General features: G+C 45.5%; 1 long non-coding RNA gene across 1 annotated transcript; it reads right to left on the bottom strand.

Annotated features, from left to right (window-relative positions):
• Positions 1-10,027: 10,027 nt before the first annotated feature.
• Positions 10,028-11,540, bottom strand: LOC122465936. The gene is made up of 2 exons (XR_006291088.1): positions 11,212-11,540; positions 10,028-10,766 (listed from the first exon to the last, which is right to left on the bottom strand). It is a non-coding gene; the product is annotated as an uncharacterized LOC122465936 (long non-coding RNA).
• Between the last annotated feature and the right edge of the window lie 413 nt (positions 11,541-11,953).

Genomic DNA, 11,953 nt, shown 5'->3' with positions numbered 1-11,953 from the left:
TTTCAGCCCTTACTCCACCCTGGTCCAGCCTTGATTCCTGCCCACTTCAGTCTACACCTTGCCTCCAAGTCCTGGTTCTGACTCGGACTCCTACCTTTGGCTCGGCTTCTCAATCCTGATTTTTGCTTACCCTTTGGGTTGGTGTTCTCGATCCTGCCTCCAGTTCTGACCTTTTGTCTTGGCTCCTCCACTCTGACTCCAGCTCACCCTTGGACCTGTACCTGACTCCTGAATTTACACTCGCCATTATTTCAAATTGCTGCCACAACTACCAGGCAAGAACCTGGCCACCCATTGGGTACACCAACCATGCCCTGGCAACCTACAGTTTGAGCAACCCCAAAAGACCAGATGTAGGGAAGGCTTAGGCCTAATGACATGGAGGTCCCTCCTGAAGTGACCTCAGCAGGACCCCAGCTCACCCTTGTGGAGTTAGTTGGAGCCTTACAGGAAATGCAGATCCAGGTTGTTGCACTTTGAGATCAGAATGCAGTCCTGCAGGCCCAAGGGCAAGCCCATGAAATGCAGGCACAGGATGCCACAGTACAAGACTGGAATGCTATCCTCAAGATCTAGGTGCAAGCCCAGGCAGCGGCTACAGCCCCCTGACCCTCACACCTTCTATCCAGAAGCCCAGGGTCTCCATACTGGACAAATTCAATGTCCATGCCATATGCTGGGGGTTCTTGAATCAGTATTGTCTGCTATTCATTCTGTGACTGCTATCATACTCCAGGGACCAATTCCTACTCGGGACTGTGATTAGCCTGCTTATCGGAGATTCCCTGGCATAGGCTTCCCCACTATTGGAGGTGTCTAGCCCTCTTCTCAAATGCTTGAGGAGTTTGTTCAGGCAATGGCATGCATTTTTTGATTACCCTAATGGAGACTGCACTGCAGAAGCTGGGCTCCAAGTCCTCTGGCAGGGATCCCAACCCATCACCAGATCTGCAGCTGAGTTTCAATGCCTGGCAGCTGATACCTGCTGGAATGAGACAGCACAAATACATTATTTCTGGCAAAGACTCAATGACGCTTTTAAGGACAAATTAGCTCAGTTGGAACCTCTGCCTAGGGGACCCCGATTGATCTGTGTATTAGGATAGATGACCAGCTAACAGAATGAGAAATGTATCACTCAACCCTTGTGGAACCAGACTCCGTCTGTTGCGACTCCAGGCAATCTATTGGAGCCTGATCTGATGCAGATCGACCAAATGTGACCCCCATGTATCCACCAATGAAAAGAGATTGTGCCGGGTTCCAGGAGTCTGCCTGTACTTTGGGGAATCTGGGGATTTTTTCAGTGGGTTGCCTGTCCAAGGACTGATGCTCCTCCATGTCGGGAAATTCCTGACTTGGACGAGGCTGGGTCAGTACTCCATTCTTCTTCACAGTGAGCTGCTCTGCTGCTCCAAGAATTTGTCAAGGGTCGTTGGATTCCTATCCTCTGCAAAATCTCCCTTATGCTCCTTTAGACCATTCATACATCACCTCTCTCTTCGGGGTCCATCACATATCACACCAGTGGTGTCCACCAGGAAATCAAGCAATTCAGGGTGATCTATGCCCTGCATTTGCAAATCATCCTTGATACTCACAACCCCCTAATCAGCTGGCAATCAAAGACATTGCTCTTCTGCTCACTGCAGTGCCAGTGAGACTGTCTCCCAAGCCCCCGTTCATGGCTGACTGTGCTCTATGGTATGCTCCAACCTCCAACGCTCCCAGAGAGGCAAGCAGTGGCCCAGTCATACATAAGATTCTTGTAAAATACCTGAAGTTTACCAGGGTGTTCAATAAACGGAAGGCAGATGCAGGGATGGACACCATGAAGTTGAGGAGGAAGATCTTACCACCATTATCAAATCCTCTCACTTCATTGGAGGGATGGGAGAAAGCCATCTGATGACCACCATCTGCTCTCTGGTGCCTCAAACAGGTGGCTGGAAAGCAAAGAGAAATCTGGCAGTCCCTGGAAAGCTTTAGTGCCTTCTTAGGGGCCAAGCTTCCATCTACAGCAAGGCCTCCTCTTACATTCCTGAAGGAGACCCCAGAATCCAAGTATTGATGTTGTGCCATGACTCCCCCATGGCAGGACATTTTGGCCAGTTCAAGACCAGGAATCTGATTTCCAAGTATCTCTGATGGCCAACCTTATGAAAAGATGTCAAGGACTATGTTAGGATGTGTCACCTCTGCATCCACACTAAAACACCATGCACAAGACCTGTAGGCCTTCTCTAACCCCTTCCCATGCCCCCACACCCTGAGTCTACCCTCTCAGTGGACTTATTGGGAGCAGCTCTATAATGACTGTTTGGCCCTGATAGTGGAGGACCTCCTGATGAAAATGGCCCATTTCATTCCCTGTTGTATCCTTCCATCAGCCTGTGAAAATGCACAGTTCTCTGAAACAGTTCTTCTTGGAACACATCTTCCGGTATCACAGCATGCCAGGTCATATCATTTCTGATTGGGGCACCCAGTTTGTCTCCCAGTTTAGGCAGAAATTTCTCTGCCTTTTTGGACCAAGCGCCTCCTCTCAATTGCCTACTACCCTCAGACTGATGGCCAGACAGAAAGGGTTGACCAGACAATGGAATGGTACCTCTGCTATTTTTTGAATTTTCACCAAATTGACTGGGTTCTCATTATTTTTGAATGAATTTACTTACAATAATGCAACTCATGCCTTTACCCAGCAAGCCCATTTTTCAAGAACTTCATTTTTCATCGCTAGTTTCGCACTGAGCTATCAGAAGACCCTTCTGTTCTGGCAGCCACAAACTTGGTCCTTCATCTCTGACAAATTCGTCAGGAGCTCAGAGCATTTGGCCACTGCCAAAGAGTCGTATAAGAGCTATACTGATCAACATTGGCAAGTTGCCCTGGATTTAAACATAGGAAATAAGGAATGGCTCTCCACCCAGAACTTGGAATCATCCTATCCCTCTGCTAAGCTTGATCACAAGTACCTGAGCCCCATTTAGATCACCAGACGACAAATCCAGTGACCTTCAGACTCCAGCTCCCAGAATCCCTCCGTATCCACACTGTCTTTCAGTCAGCCCTTCCCTGTGTGGATGGCTCCACCACCACCCCTACAATGGCCCAGGAACAGTATGAAGTCCATCAAATCCTCGACTCCTGACAGGTCAGGGATAAGCTCCAATATCTAGTACACTGGAAGAGATATGGACCGGACGAGTGGTCCTAGGATCCCGTAGAAAACATCCATGCCCCCACCCTGTTACAGGAATTTCACCAATGATGCCCTGAGAAAGCAGGATTTAGGGCGCTACCAGGAGCCCTAGGGAAGTGGGTACTGTTGAGAGCACAGCTGTCTCTCAGCCTGGTCTCTAGGCAACCCAGCAAGCTCAGCTGGGCCCAATGAGCCTTCGCCAAATGGTTGTGCTTCCTGATCGGGCTGGGGAATCAGCAGCCTGCTGCTGGAGCCTTGCAGCGGCAGCAGCGCAGCAGCTGCTCAGTGTGGTACCATGCCTGCAGCTGTGCTTGCCCGGCTTTCACTTCTGCCTGCTGCTCCAGCCTTGACTCCTGCCAGCTTCAGTTTAGTCATTGCCTCCCTGCCCTGATTCTGACTCATGTCCCACCTTTTAGCTTGGCTTCTCAATCCTGACTCCGGCTTCACCCTCAAACCAGTACCTGATTCCTGGATCCACACTCACTATTACTCTGAACTGCTGCCACAACCACCAGGCAAGGTCCTGCTCCACCCACTAGGTAGGCTGCCCTTGCCCCACCAGCTTACAGTGAGCCAGGGGATACAGCCCTGAAATGGGACTTAGATTACCTGAGTTTTGTTCCCATCTCTGCTATTAACCTGCTGTGTAACCTTAGGCAAGTTACTTCACAAATCTGTGCCTTCACTTCTTCTCTTATGCCTTCTTCTCTATGACTGTCTTGTTTCTTTAGACTGTAAGATCTTTGGAGTAGGACTATCTCTTAATGTGTGTCTGTAGAGTGCCTAGCACTGTGAGGCCTTCCAATGATGGTTGGGACATCTAGACATTACTGTAATGCAAATAAATAATAATGATTTTAAAACAGGCACCTAAATAGAAGTGGCTTGCTCCCCCCCGCCCCCCACAAAGATGCCGAGCAACTGCTTTTTATTTACTATTTTAAACTAACAAAACATAACTGTTGACAGTACAAACTATTTGCTAGAGCAACAGTCTTGACAGAAATATAGAAGAGGAACTGCAAAGTATCTATATCTATATATAATATGTATGTATAAATTAATACGTTAACTTTCTAAGGGTATGTCTACACTGCAATGAAAGCGCAGGGACTGTGGGACTTGAGCTCGCAGGCTTGGTCTTTTTAAGCTCAGACTTGAGCATCCATGCTAAATATTGACCAAAGGTTTAGAATTTCTGGATCCAGGTCTCACAGCTGTGCTCACGCATCCACATTGTGCTATACAAACCGGAGTCAAACTAGCCTATGTCTAGGGCCCTCCCCTGCTGTAGCAGCTCTAGCCCTTTGTCATGGTGCACTGTGGTAAAACTTGACTATCCGTTCCACAGCACTTTAAAGGAAGTTGATGCAGCCTGCCAACATATCCGGCCAATATGTCTTTTAGGTCTGCACATTCCAGGCAACTGGAGCCAGCAACATGGAGGGGTCATCATTCTGAAGAAGTTGTCCTGCTTGGGCTTTCACTCCTGTTCCATGAACCAGGCAGAGCATCCAGGAGATGCTGGTGGACATTTTGGTGGCATTTTCTGACCTAGCGAAGGCACCTGTCTGAGAAGGGGAATGCAGACATAGCAGACTTGAACTGGCTGATGCTACACACAATTCTCGATATAGCTACTGTTGCCCCCTTTGTAGACCAGCATTTTTGGAGCAGGGCTACAGGTGCAAACTGGTGGGATCACATCAGCATGCGGACGGGGGATGTCTGGCAAAGAAATTTCACATGGAGAAAAGCTCCAGAAATGTAGCTTTCTGAGCACCTTGCCCTGATCCTCTAGCACCACAGCACAAGTATGACAGTGGCCATGACAGTCCAGAAGTGAGTGATTACAATCATCTGGCAGCTAGCTACTCCAGACTGCTACAGGTCCATTGCTAACCACTTTGGTGGTGGAACTGTTGGTAAAGTCATGGCTGAGGTTTCTGAGGTAGTAAAGCATGTGATTTTACGCAAAGGTGGTGGACATAAACAATATCCCAGAAGTAATTGTGAGTAATTTTAGAGAATGGGGTTTCCAAACTGCATCAGGACTATTGATGGGACTCATGTGCCCATAGTTTTTTTCCTCAAGAAACACGAATACATAAACTGCAAACTACACTGTTATGCAGGTCTATGTGGACCACAGAGGCTGATTTATGGATGCCATTGTGGGCTGCACTGGAAAAGTTCATGAGGCTAGGTTTTTCTGTTGATCGGGAATCTGCCTTTAGGGACAGGCCAGGACACTATTCCCACCAAATGCCATTGTCATAAATGGATTAACTTTCCCTGCTGTTATTCTAGAGGATCCAGCATACCCCCTTCTTCTTTCACTTATGAAACCATATCCTAGTAAGAGGCCCTTGTAAAAGATTCTCGTTCAGTCTAAGATGGTGGTTTAAATGTACATTGAGATTGAAATCCTGCTGCTGTTCACATGTTTGGATTCCAGTGTCATCAATGTTGTCTGCATTATTGTGGCTTGCTGGGCTGTTTACAATCTTTGAATCCAAAAGTGAGCATTTTCCGCCCCTAAATGGACCTACCATGACAGTGTGGATTGTTGAGCCGGTACACTCAGCCAGAAAGTGCATCTGTCACAGTGGGAACAGGATGCACACTGGCAACAGAAATCAGGGATGCTTTGTGCACTCACATTATGGACTTACATGGACCAATGGAAGAAGAAGAATGGTATATTCATGAATGTTTTTGTACAGCAGTTTTTAGAGTAAATGAAGTACTGACGCTGTATGCTATGAAGGGGTGTGTGTGATTGTCATGAATTGTTAATTGTGAATGAGATGATTGCTTATCCAATGTGTATGGGGGAGGGGGTGATTTGGGTGGCATGACCTGGGGATTTTCATTATGGATTGATCTGAAAAGATGTACTGTATTGAGAAATTGTTTGGATACACAATTCCCAGTTGTGCCTTATCATGTCTTTTTCTTTATCCTTCGAAATACTCATTACATGATGTGATCCAGTGTAGTAATAAACTTTTTAAATAAAATTAAAGCCTTTTTACTTGTGAATATAGTTGTATTACAAAAAAAATTAAATTAGTGTCTGACAGGACAGCTGCCATTACAACTCCAAAACATCAGCAATAAACCAAAACCAGTAATAAAATAAAGTGCATAGCACAAACATTTAACAGTCCAAACAAATAATTCCATACTTTTGTATGGTCCCTGGTCTCCTGTTTCTCTCCCCCAGCGCCTTTCTAATATGTTTAACACACACTTGGTGCCGCTGCTGGGGGTGGAGGACTGCTAGGGGTACATTTGCCCTTTCCAACTAGTCTTCAGTCCCAGTTGCATGGACTATCCAACGTGGTATTGTTCAATGAGTTTTCTTGGTACTGTGGAGCGGATTCAGGAGAGAGTGGAATAAGAGGCTGAGGCCTTGTTGCCATTAGTGAAAGCAGCCTCTCAAATATGTCAGTAGTGTAAAGCCCCGCCTCCTGATGCATCAGGCCATGACCCCTCAGGCTGCCAACCCTGGGAGTATTACTTCTGGGGTCAAGGTGGACACATGACCAGAAGCAAAATGTGTCATGTGACCCCTCTAAGAACTCCTCCCATTGCCCTCTACCAATCAGGTTGGGTTCCGGCCACAGAGGACCTCACAGAGAGCAGATTTGACCAATTGGAGGGGGGAGTTCTGGGGCAGGGTGACCCGCTCAGAAGAGGGGTAATGTGACCCCCCCTAAGATCTCCCCCTACTGCCTTCTGCCAATCAGAGCACAGCAGTGCCCCGGGAAGTCCCAGCGCCGCATAGAAGATGCCATTTCGTTCCAAGAATGCGTGTTTTAGAAATCATGGAAAGGCTGAGAGGAAAGATGGACTCCTTCACCACCCCCATAAGAACTTCGGAGTTTGTTTTAGCTCCAAGAGCCTTCAACTGCCCACGGAGGAAGCGATACATCAGCGACAGTTCTGAGGAGGAGGAGGGAGCGGCCACGGGGAGCCCTTTGGCCCAGCCCTTGATGGATACGCCAGAACCCGACCCTGACACCCAAGTGCTCGTGAGGCAGACCAACGAGCGTGATGGTCTCTCATTGTCCACCCCTATGGAGGAAGGCAACCATGGTTCCTGGGGATCACCGGTGGACAAGGTGAACAGAAAAGTCGTCACTCAGGGAAATGAACAATTAAGAAGTGACGGTTGAGGATGGGATGTAATGGGGTAAGAACTGAACCGGTGGTTGCATAAATCTAAAAAACAAGCGGTGGGGGCTTACAGCTGTTTCGTTTCCAAAAATCTCTCGACAGCGCCTTCCTAGAGGCCCTGGAGTCCCGGACAGTGTTGCATCAGACAACGAAGATGAACCGGGCCTGCCTTGTTTTTGCTCAACTCCAGTACAAATCATTGACGAGAACGCCGAGGATGACAGCCATGTGGAGTTTAGGAGAAGACTTGGCATGGAACTAACTGAGCCAGTGCCATGTCATGAGTGTAATAAAGTCATGCGGTCTATTGTACGTGTTGCTGTTTATGCTGTCCTTAATCACTGTCTTAGGGAAAAGCTTTTCGAAGATTGTGAGGGCTGTGTCGTAAACGTGCGAGGCCAATGGCACCGTGACTGTGACTTCAGAGGATATAAACTGTGTGCTGAACTGTGTTTGGAAAGCTTATTAAACACTGTTATTGCCATAGGTTAACTCAAGAACATTTAGCACAAGGGGTAACCTTGGTAAATGCTGTGCAATTTGGTCGAGACCCTGACAGTGTTTTAAAGAAAATCGCTAAACCCGAGTATGCCTGCTTAGAGCGTTATATTGACCATCCGGTCCACACAAAAAGTTACAGAACCCTGCATAGGAAAAAGACTTTTTGTAAGAAATTGAAAAGGATTAAGTTAGAGAATGGTGAGGGGACAAATATGCGATATAAAACTTGGCAGCTTGTAAATAAAAATATCTATTCAAAAGGGCTTTGTGACTATCTGTGCTTCTGTTAGAAGGTCTGTGTTGCCCCTAAGTAAGATAAAAGTTTTGATGGAGCATCTTGGTTTGTTTTCAAGGGCCGTATGTCTTTTAAATAAAAAAAATAGTTTGTGAGAACCCAGCTATTGTGTCTTTGTGTAAAGAGACCTATTTACAGCAAAAAGATTAAATGTGTGTAATAGAATCCTGAGGAAAAATAAAAAATGTGTTTAAAATAAAGCAAAAACCCCTCCTATATTAGGTATAAAACAGGGATGTTTGAGACGTGTTTGAATACAATAAAGCTGACTCACCCTGTTGAACTGATGGTTTAACCACACCCCCACTGAATAGCCAGGATGACTCTATTGTGTCTTTTGAGTCTGTAGGTCTAGATGGGAGAGAGGGATAGCTCAGTGGTTTGAGCATTGGCCTGCTAAACCCGGGGTTGTGAGTTCAATCCTTAAGGGGGCCACTTAGGGATCTGGGGCAAAAATTGGGGATTGGTCCTGCTTTGAGCAGGGGCTTGGACTAGATGATCTCCTCAGGTCCCTTCCAACTCTGATATTCTATGTGATTACCCACCCTTGTTTCCATCAGAGTTAAATGTATTAGTGATCAGTAATTAAGTTTGATGGGTATACACCCACAGTAACAGAGGGGGTGGGGATGGTGAGCTCTGATTAATATTAAATGAAATAAAACCTCAGGAGTTTGTAGAATGCTTTTGAACAGTTTAAATATAACCTCAGGAGTGTGTAGAACGCTATAGGACAATTTAAACATAACCTCAGGAGTTCACAGACACTATTGAACAGTTTAAATAAAACCTCAGGAGTTCATTGACTGCTATGGGTCAGTCTTTCTAGCAACTCAAAGTCATTGAAAGTTTATATTACTATATTTATATAAATAAACAAGGGTCTAACCCAAAACTGAAATGTTTCAAGGGTTCACAAACCTCCACCATACTTTGTTCTTGAAGCAAATGCTTATTTTATAAATCAAACATTTAAAAGCTGTGAAAAAACCCCTAAGAATCAAATATTTAAAAGCTATGGGTATTTGTAGAGTGTTTACTATGGTTGTGCTACATCCATTTTATTTCAAAACAAACCTAAACTTTAAGCATGAAAGAAACGTTTAAAAAAAAAAATCTTAAGACATTCATTGATACCTGAAAGGTCCCCCCAGTCAGGAGAGGGTATAGTAACATTAAGGATTGCTGTGTATGGTGATTTACTGTTTAACACTGTAAGAAGGCCCTAGAGTACTCTGATTTACATTGAAACAGGAAAAAGTATTGTAACTTAAAAAAAGAAATCCCAGTTGTGCAGATCACAAAAGGGGGATGTTTGGGGATGGCTGCCTAAAATCCTTAAGTATCTATTAATTAAGAGTTGCAGTGATCAAATCAACGTGCTAACTACAGTCTTTGAAGTTTGTTTTGAAACAAAGAGTTAGAATGGTATAAAAAAACCTCAGCTTTTTGGAGATTGTCCTTTTTTATCTTGAACAAAACAGCTGCTGGACTGCAAGACTAGATATGTTGCTTGTTTTTTAATTCTAAAAATATATAATATTCTTTGTTCATGCTGTCCTTACTAATAATGATACATATCTTTATTGCAGTGTGATCTGTTTAGCATGGAAACAGCAACTACAAGCTGTATTTCACCAGGGCAAGGTAAAACCCTATTTTTAACTACAGTTGTGCTTAATACTGTTTAATAAAAAACCCAGGTATTAAACAGGTTGTATAGGGGTTTGATGCATTTGGGGAATAATACTGACTAAAATTTTGCTTGTTCTTTAACCCAAAGGCCCAAATATACATGGGGGAAAGCAGAATAACTGTTGGTTGGGTGTGTTTAAAACTACTGGTTTTTTTTTATTCTGTGCAAGACAGCAGTATGGGTTTCTTGAAAAGGATTTTGTTGCAAACTGTTGGTTTGGTGTATTTAAAACTACTGTTTTTTTTTATTAAACAGTATTAAGCACAAACCCAACCTGATTGGTGGAGGGAGATAGGAGGGGTCACATGACCCACTTATGGGTGGGTCACCCCATCCCGGAACTCCTCCCTGATTGGTCAAATCCGCTCTCCAGGAGGTCCTCTGCAGCCAGAACCCATCCTGATTGATAGAGGGCAGTGGGAGGAGTTCTTAGAGGGGGTCACATGGTACCTTTTGCTTCCAGTCATGTGTCTGCCTTGACCTCGAATGTAATACCCCTAGGGGCAGAGGCCTGAGGGGTGTGGGAGTGGGGCCTGAAGGGTCGGGGAGGGGCCTACGTTTTTTGGTTGATGGTAGGCCCCTTATACTACTCATGTCTTTCTGCTGCATTCTGTCTTCCTTCCTCAAGCAATGTTCCAGCTCCAGAAACTGTGCTGCACATCTCTCCTCACATGTTGCAATCCTCTCCTTGCATTCTGCTGCCTCTCTGCACTTTTCCACTTGGCGTGAACCCTTGTCCCTTAGGTACTGTACGTGCTTGTTGGCCCTGTCCAGCATGTCCACCATAAGTTCATCATAGAAATGCTTCCTCCTTGACAGCTCTGTAACAGTTTGAAATCCCAGGCTCCTGCTGAACTGTGGCTAGGCTTCAGAGGTGGAAGGGCCTGCAGAGATGGAAGGGATTGAAAGCATGCAACAAACAGTATATTATTGTCTTAGCATTTCAAAAAATAGGTCTTGTGCATCCTCAAGGCCAAAAAATAATACTTTGTAAAACTCAGCTCCATTATATCCCCAGAGGAACATTCCGGACACAAATGAGTAAAGCAGCATTAAAAGACTGAGGCAGGCATGGTTTACTACTTAAGGTTTCCCAGTCCCTTCAGGCATTCCACATTCTGGAGGATATAAAAATCCTGGAGTTTCACGAATGACAAAGGGACATTCTGTTCCAGGCTACTGGTGGCAAGTCAGCAATATGCCTATAGCACCCCACCGTCTAGCCCCACAGAAACTGGCTCAGGCTCCACTGGCTGTGTATCCACTGTGCAGTTTATTTGAGATCCCTCCACCAACACCTTCACAGTCTCATGCAACAGTACTATTTACAATATCCGCTGTGCTATTGGCCCTCCTCTTGGCACCTGACAGCAACAGAGGTCTCCCTTCCCTGAGGCCTCTGTGAGACTGTGCTCAGCTAGGCCTGTTCCTCTTTCTCTCTCCCCTTGTACTTGCTTCCTGCACCTCTTTATCAGTCTTGAACTGATGGGCTAATTGGCTCATTAGCTCACCTAGCATAATCAGCTAATCACCTTTAATTACCCAATCAGCTTTCTGTAGGGTCACCAATGAGTGTCAGAGTGATCAGAGTGCAGGCTCACCTGTTAACTTTGTGCACTCTGTTACAATATCACAAAGGTATTCAAGCTTATGGTGACTGAGCAACACATCTACAAGTGGAGCGGGCTGGTGTCCTATAGAGGAGGGCCTTGAAAAAACACCCTTCCCTGACTTGTGACTACCTATCTGATATTCCTACTATGGGAGAAGGTTGAAGCTATCAGCACCCAGGACTGAGTCAAAATTCATGGGGAATCAACAGGATGCTGCATTAATGTCTACATGGATTACTGCCTCCCAACGGCTTACCATACTGCTCTGACTACATCTCCCCGTGGATGACATGCAAAGACATATGATAATACAAACTCTCAAAGAACTGCACCCTCAGCCCCTGCTCATGCAGCATATTTCTAGACTGTAAACAAACCCCCTGCCATATTTTTGACATTGACTTTTTTTTCACCCATGCACTATGTTTCCCCCCGACTTACAGTTTCCTGTTTACAGG

This window comes from Chelonia mydas, chromosome 1 (genome assembly GCF_015237465.2).
Source record: "Chelonia mydas isolate rCheMyd1 chromosome 1, rCheMyd1.pri.v2, whole genome shotgun sequence".
Classification (NCBI taxonomy): domain Eukaryota; kingdom Metazoa; phylum Chordata; order Testudines; family Cheloniidae; genus Chelonia; species Chelonia mydas.
Note: the sequence above shows the minus strand (reverse complement) of the source record. Positions and strands in the feature narration are given on the sequence as shown.